This window comes from Triturus cristatus, chromosome 9 (genome assembly GCF_964204655.1).
Source record: "Triturus cristatus chromosome 9, aTriCri1.1, whole genome shotgun sequence".
NCBI lineage: Eukaryota > Metazoa > Chordata > Amphibia > Caudata > Salamandridae > Triturus > Triturus cristatus.
The window spans coordinates 898,234,484-898,257,225 of record NC_140592.1 but is presented as its reverse complement, the minus strand read 5'-3'; positions in this window follow the sequence as shown (position 1 = coordinate 898,257,225).

The window sequence follows — 22,742 nt, the reverse complement described above, 5'->3', positions numbered from 1 at the left end:
TCGGTAAGTGTGCCTGCTAATAAATGTGGCCTTCGCATGTGCCCGTAGCCATTCAAACCATCTGAGCAAGTGTGTCCGTGTGTTCATTGTGTCAGCTTGATGTGCACGGGCCCTGCAACATCACACTGTGCTGTCTTCTGTGGACTTTGCCATGTCACCTCTGCGTTGGCAGTGACCCTGGACATGAAGCCCCACACCTGCCCCCGGCATGCACAGGTTGCGTGTGCTGGTTTCGCAGGGGGAGCAGGGCGTGGTCTGGATGTGGCCCAGTGCAGGAAGTGTGGTAAGTGTGTCTCTGTATTGGGTTATTGTCGCCACCAGGGCCACAGTACACGATGTTGCAATGTGGCATGTACCAGGGAGGGCGGGCCCGCAGGTACGGGGACATGTAGGAGCGCTAGGATGCTTAGGGTCTTGGCACATGCATGCCAGGTGTGATGTGTATCAGTCTTGCAGATGCATGAGTCTGTTGCCTGTCCTCATTCGCTGCGCGGTCCCAGCCAGCCATGGGCTGGACACCTATGTACGCCCTGTCCGGATCATTGGCCTATACCCAAGTGGGCACACACCTTCAAAGGCCAGCATCGCAGTGTTGTTGGCATGGCCCTGGACATGCACGTACAGTGGCCCGTGGCAGGGCAGAGCAGCTGTGTGGCAACATGACACACAGTGAGTCAGCTCATGTGCATCGTGCTGGGCATATCATCCATGATTCTCAGGGTTTCAGATGTCCCACCACACCCACGACCTGCCTCTGTACGTCTCCTGTATGCATGCAGCTGGTGAAGTTAAGGTAGGGATGAAAGGTCCTTTGTCTGTACTATCAGGCAGTAGCACATCTGCAGCTCAGAGCACGAACTTGCATGTGCCTAGCACCCCCTGACTGGTACGATGGCATTTGCTTGCGAATCCCACACTACGCACTGCCCTGCATGAGACCAACGTGTAGACATCCCACACGCAGTGGTTCCTGGTCATAGTTGGCGTGCGTGATATGGCCTTCGCACGTACTCCCACCCCACCCAAGGCCTGCACACATTGCACACAGACACTGCTCATTGCACCAAGCTGTGCCATTTCATCCTCCGGACTGTCTCAGGTCAAGCCAGTGCCATGTCAAGCAGAGCCACTGACGCAATGGCAGACCATCCCGGACACTTAGCCTACTCCAGTCACGTGGAGCTGTACCGTGCATGTCTGCTGCATGTACTGGGGGCACTGCCGTTGGCTGTGTGCAGCCTGTGTTGCATAGTCGTTCGTGCATATTAGAGTGGCCCATGGATGCCTCTCCAACGTAACAGTAACTGAACTGGATTTTGATGTGTGTTTGCGCCCCCTGGTGGACCATGACCAGGAGTGTCATCAGGATGACCGCTTATGGCATGCATGGATGTTCAGCATGCAGACTGGAAACTGGACCTGGGAGATTGCACGAATCGTCGTGTGCAGTGAGCACATTGTCCACTACCTGATTGGGCTTTGGTGCACATTGGGTCCACTAGTTGGAGTCAGCACATCTGTCCTGGTCAGCTGATGGATTACATCGCCGACAAGTCAGATGTGGTGGCCAACGATCACTCATTGGAGATGTTGGCCTACGCAGCTGCACTCGCGTAAACGGACGAGTGACAAAGTACCTGCTGCCACAACTGGATTAGAGCCATTGCACTTGTCACGACACATGGTTGCATGTTGTGGATATGGTCACAAGTCCAGAGACGACAGTGGACATGGCTACATTGCATTGGCCAGGCCTCATATTCCAGGTGCGGACAACCAACGCGGTTTGGCACTGACTTGTGTTGGTGAGGGACTCCCCCTAGATGGACATTGGCACTTTCCTACAATCCTCATTCAGACATGCTGCTGCATTGGTCTGCATGCATTGAGACTTATCTTGGCCGCACTTGTTGATAAAGTGTTCGCACTTTCACTTGTCTCCAACTGTGTTGTGTCTTGATTTGCATGCCAATGTGTGTCACGGACTCTCTGGCTCCCTGCCATCTGTGCATTGCTACCCCATCAGGACTGTGTGTTTGTACATATGCATTATCATGTCCCTGTTTCATGCTTTGCCAGATGCGTATGGCCGTTTATCGGCCACAGGCATGTGCACTTGTGTCCTGTGTTTGGTTGTGCACAAGTTGGTGTTTGTACCACATTGTTTTGGGTGTTGGGGTGCTCTGCGTCCTATGTGTATGTGCTGCATTGTGTGTGAGATGTCCCTTCAGCTCTGATTTGGCTCACCCTTCTCCATTTCAGGCGGTGTTGTCTTCACTTCTGTGCCTGGTCAGTGGTGTGACATTGCCTGGTTGTGTGTCTTGTGCACCTGGTTGGTGTTGATGCTCGGGCATGGTTTGTCTGCTGTTGTGCTGTGCTTAGTTGTGCATGTGTGCCAATGTGCCCATCTCCCCCTGTCCCCCAGTCCCTGCTGGTTCCTCTCCCTGTTTCTGTTGTGTCTGTTGTTTGGTGCAGTTTCTGGTCCCCGAGTCCTGCCACCATCTCCAGACTGATGTGGTGACCCCATTTCCTCCATGTCATCCAGCTCCTGGTGTGGCGCTGGACTCCTACCTCTGGTGTGCATTGCTGCCTTCATGTTGTTGGCGTGTTTCTGCTTGTTTGTGCCTCTCACATCATTGCTGGAGTTCTGGTTGTGTGCCATTGTCCTTCTCTGCTCTCAGGCTGCATTCATCTTGTCCAAGTTGGCCTGCCATGTACAATGTTTTGTTGCCAATGGGTTTGGTGGGGTTGTCTGCTGGCTTGGGTTGCCTCCATTGTGGTTGGCTGTTGTTTTCTGTTTGGTCTGTCTTACTTTTTCAGGCTTTGGTTGTGCTGATTCCCGCCTGCTGTGTGTTTCGCGCTCCTGGTGGTGCTTATCCCTGCTTTCCTCATTGCGGATGGGCTCATCGCAAGTTTTCGGGTGTTGTGGTTTGTGTTTTTTTCTCCGTCGGGGGGTTGTATCGCGGACATTGGCTGCGTTTTCGGCGGACTATCACATGCTACCTCCGCGTTGTGAATTCCACGTTGACACGGGGTTATTTTCCCAAAATGGGCTGCGAAGTTGAGAGTTGCGTTAAGCTACTCTTGGGGTAGTTATCACACGTTCTTGAGAAAATACCCCTACATTTTGTTGCATTTTTGTAGTTTTATATGACACAGACTCGAGCCAAACATGTAGTAGTGCTTTAGATGACCATCAGTTACATTACACAGACACATTCACTTTGGTTTTAGACATGGGGAGATTAAGAGATTTGCCCATAATCACAGGATGTCGAGCTAATGCCAAAACTCAAACCTGGTTCCCCATTTGCAAAGTCTACAGCTCTGGCCGTAATGCCACGTCCTTTCTCTTAAGTCTCACATATAATCAAATGATCAACTGGATAAAAAAAAACATAAAGATAGCAAATTATTTAAAAGTGCTTTGTCGTTGTTTAGAGCACTAACCATAATTTCTATGGGAATAAAACCCTGTCTTGAAGGAGAGTGCAGAGGTAACACGTCGACCACGCTGTGCAGGTGAGAGGGGCAGTGGCAGCACAACGGAACATGGAGAACAGGGGAAAGGGGGGGCAGAGGCAAAAAAATTAACCATGCAGCACAGACAAGAGAGGATGTGGCAATGTAAAAGACCATTGATGGCAGAAGGAAGAGGCAGTAACAGTACAGCCATACATGCCAAAAGACTTGATTTAGGCAGGAGACTCCTGATGTTTTTAAGCTCAAAAGGGCTTTATTTTATCTGTCTCCTGCCCAAAATCTCCTCTTTTTCACTATAAGTCAATGGGGAAAATTAATTCCCCAGATTTGTTTTTCAAAATCTCCCTCTTACCAAGTTCAAAATGTTGGTAAGTAAGGTACATTGGATAATGGAGGGCAGGAGGAATGGGGTAGGGACATGGGCTTGGGTAAGAGAGGGCAGAAGAGAGATGGGCAGGGCCAGGGGCACCAAACTAACCTTACAGGGCAGTCATCAGGGATTGCAGCAGCACAATACACCACATGGGTAAGCGTGATGACAGTGCAGCACAATGGCCTATGGAAAGTAATAGGGAGGGATTGGGCCATGAACATGGAAAATATAGAGTAGAGGGGAAAGAGGCATGGGCAACAAACTGACCATACCGGTCAGACAGGAGGGACAGTTGCAGCATAACGAACCATGAAGGGATGGGGCAGGGGCACAACAGCGCACCAGAAAAGACAGAAGGTAGGGGATTGGGGTGTGCACATAGAAAACGGAGGGAAAGGGGAAAGGCAGGAGCAGCAAGCTGACCATGGAGGGCAGGCAGGATGGGCACTGGAAGCATAACACATGAAGGAGGGTAACAGAGAGACTATAATGGCATACACACAGGTAATGGAGGAAAGGAGGGAGGGGTTCAGGGGCAGCAAGGTGACCACACAGGACAGGTGGGAGGGGTTGTGGCAGTACAGGAAACCATGCATGGCAAGCAAGAGGGTAAGTGGCATCTCAAAGGCCATGGTGGGCAAGAGGGAGGGGGCAGGGGCATGCACAAAGGACCATGTGTTGTATTTTAGTAGCGCTGTCTCCTGTGTTATTTGCAACATTCAGCATGTTACCACGGCCTTGTACAAACAGCAAGGCAATGGACAGGTTGAAGCTTTAACCGTGTGTTGAAAGTAAAGGTGGGCGGAATTTGCATAGTCGCACTATGCAAATTATCGCGAAAATTTTAGAAATCTCTGTGAGCACGCGGAGATTTCGCGAAGAAGCAGAATTACTTGACCCGCCCGTTCACAATGTGTTTTTGCGTGCTCGCGGGGAAATATATCGCTAACTTGCCCATACGGTTGCTAATGGGCGCGGCCATCTTGTTTTTCACTCGTCCCGCCGGCTCGCGATGCTTATTTCCTGTTCCAGGTCGCGTATTGCGTGCCCCCGTCTGTTCGCGATGAGTATTTCCTGTTCGGGAATGCGAATTCCGTGTTCGTGATGCTTTTTGCATGATTGGGGGGAAAATATCGCACAAACTTGCCCATGCGGTCGCAATCGTCGCGGCCATCTTGTTTTTCAGTCTATTGCTATGGTTCTGGGCCTGCTTTTCTATCCTCCCTCTATCTTTGCAATCCTTTGTTTCTGTATGCTTTTTTCAAATCTTTTTTATTTAATATCTATCTCTCTATTTTCCTGAATCTATATTTTGAGTTTTTTGTGACTTTTTGTGACTTTTTCTACTACTTTTTCACTCTTTTTCTATAACTTGCTTTTTTCATTTCTTTTACTTACTTTTCTAATTCCTCCATTTTCTTTTCCACCTCCCGAGTCCCAGAACCATGCCCAAGGGAGAGAGCAGGCTGGGCAACAAGGGAAAGGGCAAGGCTGCCCGTAGCCACAGCCGCGACCCACAAGGGGTGCAGGAACGGGCCAGGCGGAGGTGGCTGCACTGGTTTTTTGTGTGCAGCGCCACCTCCCCTTAACCCTAGCAGCAGGCGGCAGGCCTGGGTTCGGGTACAGGCTCCGGGAGCATCGCCAGCAGTGGGGAAAGGTGTGCCAGGCAGTGTTTCGCTGCTCTGGTGTCTGGCGCACCCATAGCCAGCTGACGCACCGGTTATCTGATATCCTGGACCGGGCGCAGGACCTGCTAGGAGTGGAGGTCCCGGGGCTTGGTGAGTAGCTATTTAATATTACTACTTGTGTTCTTCTGCTCTGTGTTATATATATTGCGAATATATTTTTTTACAAACAGCAAGAATGCTGCTGCTTACATTGCAGGTAAATCTTCTGTGATTGTTATGAAACAGGTGCTCGGCGCTACTAATCTTATTTGTTTGCAACTTTGCGCTTGCTTGGCCCGACGATTATGTAAGAGTTTATTAGAGAACTTAAGTTAGGTAATGCTAGAGAGATTCTACTCCTTCCTTTCTCCTCCTGCCACTAAGAAGAGATAGTGGTGAATTGATAGATTTAGTTACTTATTTGTATTAGTTGGTATTATTTTAGTAGTGTGCGTGACGCATCCTCTGGCACGTCACGTGCTGAAGAGTGCTGCTTACCCCAGTCTTTAGTAGAATCTTTTGTAGTTTGTTTAGTGAGTGGTAATAGGCTTATCACTAGCACAACATCAGCAGCAACCAACCAACAATTTGGTGTATGCAAAAATGTATGCATGTGTCCTCCATCTATGCATTTTTGAGGGATAAAATAAATGGAAATGCAGACTTAGTGAACAATTGGCCCGTCTGGAATAGGTGGGCTAGGTCAGGTGGTACTTAGGCTTACTAGACGGTCCGTGAATCTTGCAATATTACTAGTCGATCAGATTAGATAGGTCAATTTTATTGCAATTGTTGTTCCCAAAAATGTTTTTTGAGCGTATTTTAAAATATTTTATTTGTTTCACACCAATCATTAATGTTTGTCTCTTTCTTTATTAAATCTTACATGCTCAGCACCCAGGGGTAAGAAGACGGGGTCAGAGTCGGTGGGACAACAACATGACTCCCAGGGACAGTCACAGGACCACTCCTCTACCAAGGGCTTTGCTGCTGGCCCCAGTAAGTCCTCCAGTGGTTAATATTAATAATTATATTTCCCTAACCTTTACTGCACCTTATTTTTTCCGAACTATTATTTAGGTTTCCTAATTCTATTTTGCAAATTCTTCTTTGATCTAGACTATCTGATTCAAAATTCTTGTTATCCCTGCCTCTAACTGCCTCTGCTATGACTCTCTGTAATACTACTATTTGTCTGTCTGTAGCTAAGCTTGCCCAGTTGGCCACTCTTTATTTAAAAGGTTTTAAATAAAACTCAGATTCACCAATAGCTCTAGCCATTGAGTCCAGTCCTTTGGGTTGTCCTCTTCTACTACTTCTAGTCTTCTTAATCTTGAGGCTTTTCGACAATTCCCACTAACAAAATGCCCAACCAGATTTTACTAATTTTGATAGGCTAGGACATACTACTACTTTTGTAGGGATTCTGCACATTCAGACCATTGCACAAGAAAATAGGACGTTGGTGATGGGAGGTTGGACCTTCCTCACAACTCAATCAAAACCCACCACAATCCCCTGACCGACTAGTTATAGTGTCCCATTAGCTCTCCGAACCCCTCCAAGATACCCAATGAGTAGGCAACCCAGAACATAACACTCCCGACCTCTCAGTTGCGGAAGCAATGCACACCCTTTCGCTCACTCACTTGTGTAAGTCCACACCAAATACCACAGAGCCTATGTAAGTTCAAAAGGTTTATTTTCAACTGACAAGCTCTGTACCTTGTTCTATAATGCAGTATACAAATCAGCACCAACAGCAAAATGCATAAGATTAAAACAATAAACATTATTACAAAAGTCAAAATCATGATAACTGAACAGTGAAGGAATATTGTTTATATAAAATTATAGATGAAGATCTCTGAGCGAATTCTGGGGACCCCTCACCTTAGTAGAACCTAGTACTGGTTACATCATAAGTTCTGCAAAGCTCTGGTTCGTAGAAGGGAATCCTCTGTCTGTTATTAGAAAAATGGTGTGTGTTAGTATTAGGATTGCAAGCATTTCTCAGTCGTGCCAAAAAGTGTAGCATTTTTATGGATAAGCAATACGGACTAACACCAGAACTCCATAACAAAGTGGCTTGTTTTTCGACCTTGTACGCAGCCCTCAGACAGTAGCAGTATGAGCTCATGTGGGCTCAAAGGCATCTTACACAACAAGCTGCGAGGTAACGTGCGCAAAAATAAAAGACACAAAGCTAAAATGGTTGCATGTCTCAGGCTAACTTAGCAAAGACTAGAATGACCCTAGGGACCAGATAACACTACTAGTGTCTACTCTACTACCTGATTTGTACTAGTGATGTATGTTGTATATGTATGTATTAACTTTTTTTTAAATCTTGCTCGTGAAAAATAATAAATAGTGGGAGGTGTATATGGCATCTAAAAAATGTGTAATATTTTTTCTAGGCGTACTACCGACCACCAGTGCCGGGACTAGCGGCGATGGCGGCGCGGCCGCTGAGGGTGCAGGAAGAGATGCGGCCGTTGCAGGAGGAGCTGCAGGGGGTGAGCCAGCAGCAGTGGCGGGCGGGGGTAAGTTATATTCCTAATCCTTACGTATTGACATTACACTCACAGCAAGGGTGTCTGTACTGTTGAGACTTATTAAGTGAGAAGTTGTTGTGAACGGTTGAAGAAGACACCCTTTACTTAGCATTAGCAATAGCATTAGCGGCAGGAGTGTTGAGTAACCAATGGGTTCTTCTATCTGACTTCAACTCAGCTGTGAAAGTTTTATGAAGAAGACTAAAAGTCACATCAGATGACCTTGATGGATGGGTTGAACGAAAAGCAAAAGAAGCGTGGCAGGAGGAAGGGGGGATGAGATTTAATATTTATGACTGGCAGATAAGGATACGTGGGATGCATGCATAGGTGGCTGATAGGAATCAGATGTATGGGTGGTTGAATGCCTGAAACTCCCACAAATGTTAGAGGCAGAGGAACTGGGAGGATAGATACATACCACAAATGTTATGTACTGCGCTTGCTAGTGCTACTGTGCCACTATGTGTAGAATTAATTTGTCTTACTGCTTTGCTAAGAGTATATTTTACAATAGTCTTGTTTCTTTTCTTGATATAGCTGCTCCTTCCAAAGGGAAACCAGACAGGAAGGAGTTGGCAGCCATGGCCCGACGCCGGAAGCTGGAGGCCATACAAACTGAATACCGGGGGCTGGTGGTTCTAGTGGGGGAGGAGGCGTCAGCAGCTGCAGAGTCCTCCAATGCCCCGGGCCCCAGCCACACCCCCCGGAGTTACGGCGCCGCCGTCTGGCAGCCGCCCGCCGCCGCACTTCATTTAGTAGCACTGCTGCCTCCTGTGGATGAAATTGCCACGCATTGAAGCGCCACGTGGCCCACCTACATGAGCGTTTTCATGTCCTGGAGAGGCGAGACCACCGATGAATAGACCCTGTTGATTGCCCCTTTGTTATTGCTTCTTTTGCTGGGTGGGAATCGAGCGTTGGAGTTTTCACTTTCTTTATGGACATGGACAATTGGACATTTAATTTGTTGGACTTTTTTGTTTCGGACATTGGTTTGGGTTAGAGAGAGGGGTGGGTCAGGTGTTGTTGAGGGTTTTTTACATAGTTTATTTTTGTTAGGGGATTAAATTATATATTTATACTTTACATACGATGTTGTTAATGTTTTGTGGATGGGGTTACTGTTTTACATCTTGACTGGCTGGCCTCTTTCCTAGACCATCGTACCTTCCAGGTGGTCTCGTCCGGTTCTTCCTCCTCTGTTCGTTCATCTGCGCATGGTGTTCCGCAGGGGTCTTCACTTAGCCCTTTGCTTTTCAATATCTACGTGAGACCCCTTGCCTCCATCGTTGAAGACTCTGGTCTTTCCTTTTACTCATACGCCGATGACACTCAGATTCTCTTTTCCCTTTCTTCGGCCGCTGCCAACTCCCCTTCCGCTCTTAAACTAGGACTTAGTCGAGTTGCAGAGTGGATGCAAGTGAATCTCCTGAAATTGAACGGAGAAAAAACAGAGGTGCTCATTCTGGGCAAGCAAAAGCACCTCTGGGGCCCTTTACATTGGCCGGCTGAAATGGGCCCATTGCCCGTTCCAGCGACTCAGGTTCGCAATCTCGGATTCATTATGGATGAATCACTCTCCATGCGACATCAGGTGGTTAAGGTAGCAGCCACCTGCTTTTCCATTCTGGGGTGGCTGCGTAAAATCTTGTGGATGCTCCCAGTAGGATCCAGACGCCAGGTGGTCCAGGCTTTAGTCACCTCTCACCTGGACTACGGCAATGTGCTCTACCTTGGCATCACCCAGTAGCTCCAGCGGAGACTTCAGCTGGTTCAGAATTCCACGGCTCGCCTCCTTTGTAAGGTCCCGTGGAAATCTTCAATCTCTCCTTTTCTTAGAGACCTTCACTGGCTCCGCATTACAAACCGGATTAAATTTAAGGCCCTCTGCTTTCTGCACAAAATCAAGCAAGGGCGGGCCCCAGGTTATCTCAAAGCCCTGGTCCAACCATATTTTCCACCACGTGCCCTCAGATCTTCAACACAGGGCAATTTTGTCATTCCCCGCTTCAAACTCTCGAGAATGGGCGGCTGTTCCTTTTCTTACATCACCCCCAGACTGTGGAATTCTCTTCCGACCACTTTGAAACTGGAACCATCTCTTATGAAATTCCGCAAAGACCTTAAAACCTGGCTCGTCTCTCTTTAACATCTGTGATGGGTATTTCATTGAATCCTTCGGCGCCGGGAGACCCCTTGTGGGTAGCTGCGCGCCCTACAAATTCAAATACAAATACAAATACATCACACTGTTTCCTTGCTGCTGCTTCAGGGCCCCAGCCAGTGTTTGATTTAAATAAATGGCTGACTTTGTAAGACACAAACAGTTAGATGCGGTACCCCTCACTGAGTGACTTGTTTGGTAAAAAAGTTACCTTGCAAATATACTGATCATGGGTGGGCAAGCAGAAGAAGATCCTCGCCCTGCCTTGAAATTGGAATTAGTGTTGCTTTTGCCACATTCGCCCCAGCAAGCGTGTGATCAGTTATTGGTGTATATTTAATTTAGTCACACCTCAATAAATCACACAGCCCAGGGGAAGAGGGTTAGGGTTTGATGCATGGTTGGGAAGGGGGGTTTGGGGAAAGGTTTGACAAAGAAAAACAGTATGCATGGTCAAACAACATAACACAATCTTTGTAGACTACCATATCCATAAATCTATTAAGGAAGAAAAAGGAAATGCATGCATGATGATGATAACTTGATGGTTAATGAGAAGTAGTATTTACTAGTTACTAACTACTACTAGACAATTAGACAGTACAGGGCAGCAGTATATTATTATTATGCATTTTGCCTTGTCTGTCTACCCTCAGAGAGACCTGGATTACATACAGTTTGTGTTCTGTTGTACCGGGCTTACTTTTATAGATAGCAAAGAAAATTTAAAAATAGCTGTAGGGATGAATTATAAGCAGAGAGCAAACATAATAATGCCAACAACACACAGTAGTAATTATTGAAGATTAACATTATTTAAAAGATGATGAAATGTTACTGTGTTAACCTGGTCAAAATGGGGAGTTGCATCTCGGCATTCCTCTTGGTCGTCCCTTCCATGGATGCTCTGTCCATCAATCTTGGGTGATGCCACTGCCTGCCTGGCAGATGTAGATTCATTGGTAAGGTAAGTGTGCGTTGTTTTTCCAAGTATAGCACAGGGTAAGGGCCGGCCTGTAATTGTAGATGGAAAAACAAAAGGGATATTGAAAAACCAAGTAGAAAAATAAAAATACATAAATTACGGTGGAGAGCAACAAGAACACTTTCAGAGGCGGCATGGATACATCATGTCTACTTTAGTCTGTTTCCAGCATTAACCTACAACAACATCAGGACAGAGCAGGCCCACGGTGATGGCACCCTTGACAGATCCTCCATTTAGCGTACATTTTTTGACAGAGTCTGACAGAGCACATATCCAGCAACATAGCATTTTACAAATTAAGTGACTAAATCCATGCACCGCTGTCAGTCATACCACTACACTCTACTCCACCACTACACAGACATGTAGGTCTGCTGTGGTTGTTGTTGACTTGTTTACCTTTTATGCCACTCGTGAAACGCCCTGACTTATTCCATCAATCATCTACGATCCTACTGAGTGACTGCGTAGATATTATTTCACTGTGGTCATCATCATCATGGTGTTGTCCAACTCAGTGTGCAGTGTACAGATTGAGTTCCCTTTCCATATTCAAAATGCAATGGATCGGCCTGCAGTAGAAGTACAAATTTGTTTTTAAAATACAAGAAGGGAAAATTGCCTTGAGTTACTTTTAGTGTGTAGATTAGAAAATAGTACACAATGAATTAACTTCATGCACAACAAACAATAACAACACAAATCACTCAGTCAGCGTCCAATGCATGGCATCATTCATTACCTGTTCCTTCTCATCTTCAGTTAATGGGCAGTCTTTCCACGGCTCAGAAAGGATGATAGCTATAGTAGTCATCATCATGTTCCACTTCTTTTGGAGGGACTCAACGAGGCAAGATTTTCTTTTTTCTTCTATTATGCTTCATCCAATCATCATATGGCTTGAGGGCAATGGATTTAGGGTGATTCAGGAGGATGGCGGAGCAGGACTCGGAGGAGTGGACTGTCTGAAATGCAGACAGCTGAAACTCATATGGCAATAAAAAGACTAGAAGACAGGTGTGATGGATTTGTTGTGATTCGAAGTTTCAAACCAGAAAGACAGACACACAAATAAAAGTAAATAAGGGAGGAAGACAGTAAGAAGTGCAAGCCTACTTGTCAGGGAAGTATAACTCATCATCAAACTCTGGGGGTTCAACCAGAAGTAGGTAATCATCATCTAATGCACTACTTCTGTCACCTGAGCCACTGTCCTCATCTTCCTGCGTTGATTCATGTATTGTGTAATTCGGTGGTATAAAATGCTGATTCATTTTGATCATGGTTAACCCCTCCACATTTTTGGGCGAGAGACTGGTCCTTCTCACTGTTACAATGGAACCAGCAGCACTGAAAACACGTTCAGAAGAGACACTTGCGACAGGGCAAGCCAGATAGTTTATCGCCAACTTGATGAGCAGTGGCCATTGGCCCCTTTCCCCATACCAATACCGCAATGGGTTTTGATCATTGTACACCTCTGTTGGGTCATCCAGATAGGCCTTGACCATCCGCTCAATGCTCAGGGGTGCTACACTTTGTTCGGCCTCTTTTGTCTTTGCATCAGCACTGGATCTAGCAAGTCCTTGCTGTAAATACCAATCCTTTAACAATTTTACTGGTGCTGATGATCCGGTTCTTGCTGTTGTCGATAGTGTTGGTGAGTGTTCTGAGCCAAACGCACTGCCCTCAGGCTCTGAAGTTGAACTTGACGCCGGATGACCTGCTGCAGTACTTGTTGTGTGTTTATGTAGCGGGCTTTTAATTACCAGCCCTCTATTTTCCAAATTACTGGCTGTCTCAGCTATCCAAGTTTTGTACCTGGCAACATCCACTTCTGAAAAAGGAATTAATGTCTTACTGTTCAGTGCCGATTTGGACCGTGGATCCAGAATTGTGGCACAAATGTAATGTTCTTGTGACAAAATCTTAGTTTCCATCCTTGTATTGTCAGCTAAGCGACGGGATAAGCTCTCCACCAACTCATATGCTTCTTTTCTTTCCTCTACACCTTTGTATGCTTCAGACCCCTCCTTCAGCTGTTGCTCAAGCATGTGCAAAAATGGGATAGCTTGACTCATAGTACAGTCCTCCTTGCTGACTTCACGCGTGAAGACCTCGAAAGGAAGAAGCTTCTCTGTCAGGCATTTAACTAGGCACCATTGGTCCATCTGAAGGGTCATGCCTTTCACAGTAGCATCCAATCTTCACATGACATATTCATTGATTGGTCTGTACTGCTCAAACAGACGGTCAAGCATGTAATAAGTTAAGTTCCAACGTGTTGCCACCTCCTAGATGAGTGCTTTGACTGGCATTCTATAGTCACGTTGAATGATCCTCAGCTGCTTCTGAGCTTTAAAAGAATGGCTGAAATGAGTGCATATTCTTTGGTAGGTGGTCAGTAAGTTGCTGACTATGGCTTCTTTTTTCAGAAAGTCTTGAACTATAATGTTAATGCAGTATGCCAAACAAGGGACCCTGAAATAGCAACCAAGCTCCATGGCCTTAAGTACATTACTGCCATTATCTGTGGCAACAAAACCAATCTTAAGCCCTCTTGGGCGCAGCCATTCAAAGACCTTGCTGTGAAACTCTTCCAAAATGTTTACAGCAGTATGAGATTTCTCTATGGCGAACATGGCTACAGTTGCATGTTTCCTAGTAGTATTAGTAATCTCAGCTGTGTCATCAGCACCTACTTCAGATAGTTTATCTCTAACCCCCCCAAAAGAGACCCAGTGTGCAGTGATGCACATGTAATCAGTGGCTTGGCAACTGGTCCACATGTCTGTCGTCAGGTGGATATTGTGAATAGCACTCTGCTGCAAAGCTTGTCCAACCAATTCCAGCACATCGTGATGTAGTGCTGGAACAGCAACTCTGGCAAAATTTGGCAGGCTGGGAACCTTCCATTTAGGGGGCAGATGGCTAACACAAATTCAAGGAATCCCACCCCTTCCACAAATGAAAAAGGGAGAAGGTCCAGCGCTAACATTTTAGCCAGCTTCGCATTGTACAACCGTGCCGTTGGATGGTTTCATTGGTACGGCCCCTCCGACCTAAGCATGCTCTCAATGGTGGTCTGGATTATTTTCCTTTATGGTGCAGCTGTTTTCTTGAACCCAGTTAGGCTCAACGATGCACTTTTTTTCATTGTAGTACTCGGTTACCTTGATGTCTCAGACTCAGTCTGACTCTGAGTATGACTCTTACTGCAGTGCCATTGAGATGTTGCTGAGGATGCGGGCGGTACCACTACACTGCTGGGGACAGGGCTAGAAATGTCTCCCTCTTGTTCACCTTCCACCGCGATCATATCTTCCCATAATTCTTCATCCCCAACAGCAATGGGTTCAGTTTTACTTTTTTCTAAGCGAAGTAGGTGAGCCTCCCACTGGATACTGTGGTCTATTTTGAGAGATGACTTGTTTGGCCTCCGGTACCATAGTTTGTACCAAGCTTACCCCTTCTAACGGCCTGTTGACAAATTGAGCATATAGCAATGTTCTCCTCCTTACTGCTAACCGAAAAGAAGTCACAAACTGGGGAGGAGATCTTTCTGGTGCTGCTGGATGTGACACTTTCAATGCCAAATGAACTGGAGGGTGTGCCTGGAATTTGACTCTGTGCAGTTACACTGCCGCTACCTACTGAGGTGGTGGTTGAGCTGGATGTAGGTCCCTGCCAGGCCTTTGCAAATGCGAATATGGAAGCTCGAGGTCGTGTGGGTGTTACCTGTGTTGGTGGTATCCGTGCTACATCCCTCGCAGCGATTTTGGATAGGGTAATAATGTTGGTCTCCATCTCCTTTGGCCCGGGAGTGATGTTCGTGATGAGTGGCTCATCATCATCATCATCATCCCCCTCTTGTACATCTACCTCCATAACTATAAGGCTTTCTGGAATCTTCCTTTTCACTAGACTTGTCTTGTGGTGTGCATCACTCTCAGACTGAGCTGGTGGCTTCCAAGTGGCATCTCGATCATCAGAAGCGGGGCTTGAAGAAGAAGATGATGGACTAAACCTTCTTTTCCTCGCTGGGGGACTGGAAGACAATGGATCCTCTGAAACAGTGGTTTGCTCCTCTTTGTCGGCAGGAAGCTCCATTTCCTTAAATGCCCCTACTTCAGGAGGAGCAACTACTATTGTGGGCTATTGTTGTGGCTGTTCTTGCTGCTGTTCTTGCGACTGCGGCTGTTCTTGCAGCTGCTGCTATACTTATGGCTGCTGCTGTTCTTGCGGCTGCTGCTGTTCTTGTGGCTGCTGCGCCTGCTGCTGCCCACTTATCTGCTGAGTTTCCACCTGCGTTGATTGTGTACTACGTTGCGATAATGGCATTTCAGCATCACTGCTCGTTAGTAGACTGGCTACCTCTGCGGCACTCATGGGCTTGGGCCTAGGTTGGTGGGGCTGGCCCACTGATGTGGAGGTGCTGCTCCCAGCTTGGTCCCCGGACAAAGCTGCTAAAGGCGTAATTTTATGTTTCCCAAAAAACATCTGGGGCGGCACACCAGTCTTGGTAAGTGCCACTTACTTTTTCTGTTCCTTCTTCTCACTGACAACTTTCTTGATACTGGAGGACCTGTTACCTTTCTTTGGGCCCATCTTCTTCAGATGTCAGCAGGATGCGGGTGCACAAGTTGCAGAGATGTCTGTGGTCACATGTGGACATGACGTGGTGCGCAGCAGGACTTCTGTCTGGCAGTACAACGGGTGATGATGACACCTCCTCCTCTGTCTTTTTGTGCACCTAAAAGCAAAGAATCCAGGAGAAGAACATCAGTGAAATGTTGCATTTGTTGTTGTGGTTCAATTACTAATAGTACAAACAAACAAATAAAAGATATAACTTAGTGTAGCCATTTGTGAGACTTTGTCAACAAGGGCTTTCATGGTATACTGTGCACACTCTCCCGAAGGATAGGAAAGAAGTAGAATAACAACAAAATACAAATGTAATGGAAGTGGACCCTGTTTGGCATTAAATTATTTGCTCATCACATCATTCAGGGAGCTGCTGCTGGCAAAGGGGATGGATGGAAGCAGTAAGCCAAGAGGAAAACCATGCAGGCCTATATGGCAAAAGCAGCACACTTATACAACTCCCACCAGAAATGGCCACCAGCCACATGGACACTCAAATCACAAGCAACAAGCAGGAGGCCTGGAAAACAATGTACTGACAAAAGGCCTATAATAGCCAGGCAAAGGATGCATGCTAAACCACACTGCTTTGCCTTTAATGCAATAAAATGCAAAAATGAAACGCCACAGGGCTAAACAAGGTCTGCAAGGTACACAACAACATACCACACACAACAAAGGCATTTATTTAGCACACACCCAAAAAGAACAGAAATACCCCCAAAAATACAAATTTAGCAATTCAATCCAATGCCATCCATGCCCTAAATGATATTTGATATACATTCAACACACACCAAAGGAACAGTTGCTTCATCATGCACCCACCCATGACTAGCTCTGGGCCTACTGGCTACCCACAACAATTTAAAAAATAAATAATGATAAGTACCAACATTTTAGTTGCAGCAACTGCAATGCCCCCAATCAAAAAACAATAACACCAACTTACTTGTAAAATCTCAAATCCAAAAGTCCTCAAATCCAATGATAATGATGCAGCAGACACAAAGAGTGATCCTTACAGCTCCAAATCCAAAGGAAGAATGAACAGGAGATGGACAAAGCACTGGGAGGAGCCTGCTGTACAGGAACAGGAAGTTGGAGACTCTGTGGCACTTCCTCAAAAAAGGACTGCCAAATGTCAATCTGAGGAGTTTTTTTCATCCAAATCATCATTTACCGAAGGTTTTATGTTGCTCGAGATATCATTCTTCTCCAGATTGAAAGTTTGCGTGTTCGGGATCGTGAACTTCACCAAACTTCCGCCGGATGTACGATGGTGTGTCCAAATGACGTGTTCGCGTTTGCATGCTCTCTCTCGTAGTCTCGATGGCACGGCGAATGACCTCTTTATGGTTGCACACTCTCACGCTGTCCGATGGCGTCGCGAATGACGTGTTCACGATCGCAAACTCTCGCGGGATAGTGCAACCGGCTACCAACATCTCGTGGCGCACGCAAACTGATAGGAAAACTCGTCGGCGAACGCAGGTCACTACTGAGAATGCATTTTTAAAGCGCGAACATGAAAATACTTCCGTTAAGAGCGGATCGCGGAGGTTTCAACATTTCCGCGTTCTCCATTTGAGATGTCATCAGTGATGTCAAGAGTGATGTCACTGACCATGTCATGAGAGATGTAATATGTGACGTCATCACCAGTGCATTGCGGGCGCGCAAATTATAGTTAGCTCAACCATCTATAACTGGCGAATTTCTCTGGTTTTATATGAGTCAAATGTCCAACTAACTATAACGTCCCTGAAACCTATGGTTTTTTCAGTGGATTTCAAAGGTTTTTTAAATGTTAATTCCTAACTTTAACGTCTGTAAAACCTATGGTTTTTTCAGTGAATTTCAAAGGTTTTTTAATTGCTAATTTCATATTTTAATATTTATAAAACCTATATTTTTTCAATTTTTTTGTTGTAATATTTTGGAACTCTATTATCCTTTTTTTTTATAAATTTTAAAAAATATGTAATGTTTTATATCTTCAAAAAACAAGTATCTATATCTTTTTTTTGGGGGGGGGAGAAAACTGAAATCCCATACCGGTAGTGTACAAAGCTTCATCAGCACGCAAATCATATCCGCCATATTGTTAAACTCGTAAAGAATGCGCATTTTGTATCCGACGGGTTTGTGGCACCACGTCCCATGTAACATCATATACGTATGTGGTCGTGCCAGCTGCTACTTTGGTATGCGACAGGTACGCAGTACCAAGCCGTGCCTTACGTCATGTACGCATGGGGTCATGCACGCTGCACGTTGTGTATGCGGCGAGTGCACGCTGCCAGGCCCTGTGTTACGTCATAGACATATGGTGTCGCACCGGGTACGACATTCCCTCATTTTTTTTGTCTCAAAACTATATCTAAATAAGTTTAAAGTGTATATGAGAACAAGCGATGATCTAAAATATTTTAAACATTTATATATTTCTAACTGTAATAAACTTATATTATGGTAAATATATTTTCTCAAACTTGCGTCGGTGCGGCCGCCTTGAGCGCTCAGTGCGCGATTGCCATGTGACCTTAAAGAAATGCATTTGATTGGTTCATAACATTTCCCATTGTAACAGTTGGAGGACCCCACCCATTTTTGTCATTCTCTCTACAGCGTTTGATGAGAGACTCCTCTTCTGCTTAGAGAGCTTATTTGAAAACGTTTTGCTATGTACACATATCTGACACTACACACAACATGCAACCATCATCTTCATCAATATTCATGCTCTGTAAAGTAGCCTTCCACCTGTGATAGCCATGCATCTAAAAGCTACATAACAGAAGTTTTCCCCGTGCCAGAGGTAACATGGTTGCATACGCTGTCCACAGCACAATGTAATGTGGTATGGCCCAGGGGCAGTATCATGCATAGATAATGAACCCACAGACACAGATAGATAGTGGAAGTGGGTACGGGCACATGCGCTTACTGCTTTTTATTACCAGGGTCACATATCCAGTGACGTCTGTGCTGAATGCGTGTGGGGTGAGTGTAAACCAGCCCTCAGGGAATGGTTGCTGCTAGCATCAACTACAATAGTAATCATTGGATCACACACAGAGATTCAATAATAAAAGGGTCAATAGTTTGTGCTGCAGTAAGGTAGGGACACTAGATGTGAAATAATACAGAAAAGATTCTATCGTAAAAGAACCATAACTTGTGGTATACTGAGATACAGGTAGTGGATCTGAAATAATACACAAAAAGATTGTGTCATAAAGGGTCCATCAGGTCTAGTGCACTCAGATAGCCACATCAAAAGCATTCAGCATGTGCACAGCCAGCGATGATGCGTGCTGCGGGTGGGCCGTACTAGGAACAATGTCTGTTGCCTACAGGACTGCCTCATCTGCAAAAGCGACTCGATCTGAATTGTAAACACTGCTGTCTGCAGTGTAGGCCACAGAGCGGTCAGCAAGTATACTAAAAGACTATTGTGTATATGTCAATAGACGTTGTAGTTAGTTGCCTACTGGATTCTGTAATTAAACAATCACCACTCGATCCGAATAGTGAGCCCTGCTGACCGCTGTGTAGGCCAGAGGCAGTGGTCATTAACGCCTCACAGCCACGTGCCATTGGATTCGAAAGCACGGAGTTGGTTGCACCTGATCGGAGGGGGTACACACAAATCATCACAGACTTTAACTTCTGACATCCTCAATCACAGAATCAAGACCCTGTTTCACTGTTCCGCCCTGCTGTGCCGCAGTGTACTCCACCGACTGCAGTCAGCCAAGCCCAATAATCATGTGCAGCAATTAGCTACGGAAGCACAGAGTCTGATGCACCTCAACGGAGGGAGTTCTGTGAAAACCAAGCAGTAGGTAATATCGGACATCGTCCATTTGGGGATCAAGACACTGTTCCATTGTTGGGACCTAGAGTTGGTTGCACCTGTTCGAAGGGAGTACCTTCATCTCCACTCTCAGATGCAGTTCTAACATCGTACATTGTGGTATCAAGACCCCGTTTCACTGTTCGGACCTGCTGTACCGTGGTGTACTCCAGTGACTGCAGTCAGTCAAGCCCAATGATCATGTGCAGCAATTAGCTACGGAAACACAGAGTCTGATGCACCTCAACAGAGGGAGTTCTGTGAAAACCAAGCAGTAGGTAATATCAGACATCGTCCATTTTGGGACCAAGACACTGTTCCACTGTTGGGACCTAGAGTTGGTTGCACCTGTTCGAAGGGAGTACCTTCATCTCCACTCTCAGATGCAGTTCTAACATTGTACATTGTGGGATCAAGACGCCGTTTCACTGTTCGGACCTGCTGTACCGTGGTGTACTCCAGCGACTGCAGTCAGCCAAGCCCAATGATCATGTGCAGCAATTAGCTACTGAAGCACAGAGTCTGATGCACCTCAACAGAGGGAGTTCTGTAAAAAACAACAAGCAGCAGGTAATATCGGACATCGTCCATTCTGCGATCAAGACACCGTTTCACTGTTGGGACCTAGAGTTGCTTGCACCTGGTCGAAGGGAGCTCCTTCATCTCCACTCTCAGATGTAGAACATCGTTCATTGTGGGATCAAGACACCGTTCCACTGTTGGGGCCTAGAGTTGGTTACACCTGGTCGAAGGGAGTACCTTCATCTGCACTCTCAGATGCAGTTCTAACATCGTCCATTGTGGGATCAAGACACCGTTCCACTGTTGGTACCTGTTGGACTACTGTGTTAGTAGTATACAGAGCACTCCACGGTGCTGGGCCTCAGGCTGGGCGCTGTCTGCCTGTGTCGCGGTAGCCAGCGTTGATCTCAGGAGCCTTCCCAGCTCGCAGACCTCGGCCCAAAAGCTTCTGCCGGCATGTGGTGGGCAATCTTTCACATACGGCGGTGTCGAAAGGTGAAATGTGGGGCATATGTGAGTCGCAGTGGCCATGACGGTTTCAGGGTACCAGCAGGCTGAGAGCATTATTCCCGCAGCCACCTTCGCTCACAGCGTCAGCCTCATGGCGGTGTAAGCTGCGCAGACCTGACAGACATGTTCACCATTCCGGAAGAGAACCACACCCAGAGAAATGTGCCTTTTATTCATACCCCTACGCTAGCCTTGCGTACGCCGAGCCAGCCCACTACGCTAAAGATTTAGGGGGGAGGGGGCACATACGCGCTATGTTTTCATAATCTTCCCTACTAACTGTACTATCATGGTTGCGTCCACTGTCAACTTCACTCAATAGACCATCAGAGTATGTTGACATGTGCAAGTCTGTCCGGCACATCCCCTCAACACTTTGCATTGAAAACTTTTATAATCGAGAATCACTTGCCACATTCGCACATACTTTGCTCCCATCCCTCCCTGCATTCTGCATTGTGTGGCAGAGGTGCAATGTTTAGTTTGTGCACATGGCTAGCCACGGTTCCCACAGTACGTAGTGTCGTTGTGTCTGCTAGGTGTACATGTCGTTTGTCATGTTGTATGTGATTATATAAGGTAGCGCATTTATTTACGGACAGTGGTTTCTCCCATTTACATATCGCTGTGTTAAAGAGGATACAGAACTTTCTCACAGGTGAAAAGTGGGACCACAATGGCAGTCATTCATTACTATGCAAGAATGTCCAACTGCACGACGCTTCTAACCTTACAGCCCCCAATCTTGCATGCTTTCTTTAAAGCACGCCAACTCCCACAATCAGACAAACATTCACACAGCTTTCTAGCGGCAGTTATCTGCTTCTTAATAACATGGACTGCTACGAAATGTGAGCTGGCATACCGTATGTCCTTACTGTTTCCAACCGGATAACTTCCTCTGGCAATCTCTATTCCCACCCACACAAAGTAACTCCCAAAGTTCAACTTGGCCTTCGATACCTACTTTGAAAACAGATTTTATTTAACGGAGCAAACTGAAAGTGCTTTTGTTTCAAACAGAAGTGTCCCTCACTTCTCCAAAAGTAATTTGTCGACTGCAGAGAGCACGAACTTCAAGCAAAATACACTCCCTTTTAAATACGAACCTCCCATTACACTTTGTGAATTGTTATACAATTTTCAACACATTTGAAATTTAAGGTCTGGCACACTTTTTTAACACTATCTCCTCTGGCCTTGTCACAGGCTTTCAAACTGTTTTTAGTCTAATACCAGACTTCATTCATTCGATCATCTCTGGAATAACAGGAACAGTGCCCAAAATTCTCGCTCTGTTTGCGGCCATCCTACTACTATTTTAGCTTGTTAAAAATGGCTGCGCTCCCTGTGGTAACAAGCATGTCCAACAGAATACGCCTCTACGCTAAGCTACATCAATACTGTGAAAAAATGGACCAACTTTTCGGCTGCCTGCCTCTATCTATTATCGGAGCCAGCTACAACATGACATTTATTTACACATATACAATCTGGGTGCAACCATCTTTTTATTGCAAAACTTGCCCAATCGACTGGCAAATGGATCTATGCCATGCCAACATCCCAGCAAACGCTCCCGATATCCAGCAGGTAATGGAGTATCTTGAAAACCATGAACTTGATTGTTCGGGCAGTGGTGCAATGGCGGATGCAACGCAAAAAGGTATCCTGGTGGAATGGGATTCCTGCGCAGCCCCAAAAGATCTCCTGCAACGTGCGACCTTTCACAACATCGCAGATTGCCTGCCAATTCAAATTACCGCTCCAACATTCGAGGAACATTACTGTCCCTTCCAGGATATGAATTGGATCGTTTCGCTTTTCTCACACGATGGCAACAATCGCCTCTTGGAACATTACGCATCTCAAGCCGCTGAAGAACTTCCGGACTGCAATCTCCAAGACTTGTAAGAAATTCACGTTATTCTTGGATTGATTTTTTCCAATTTTTTTGACTTTTTC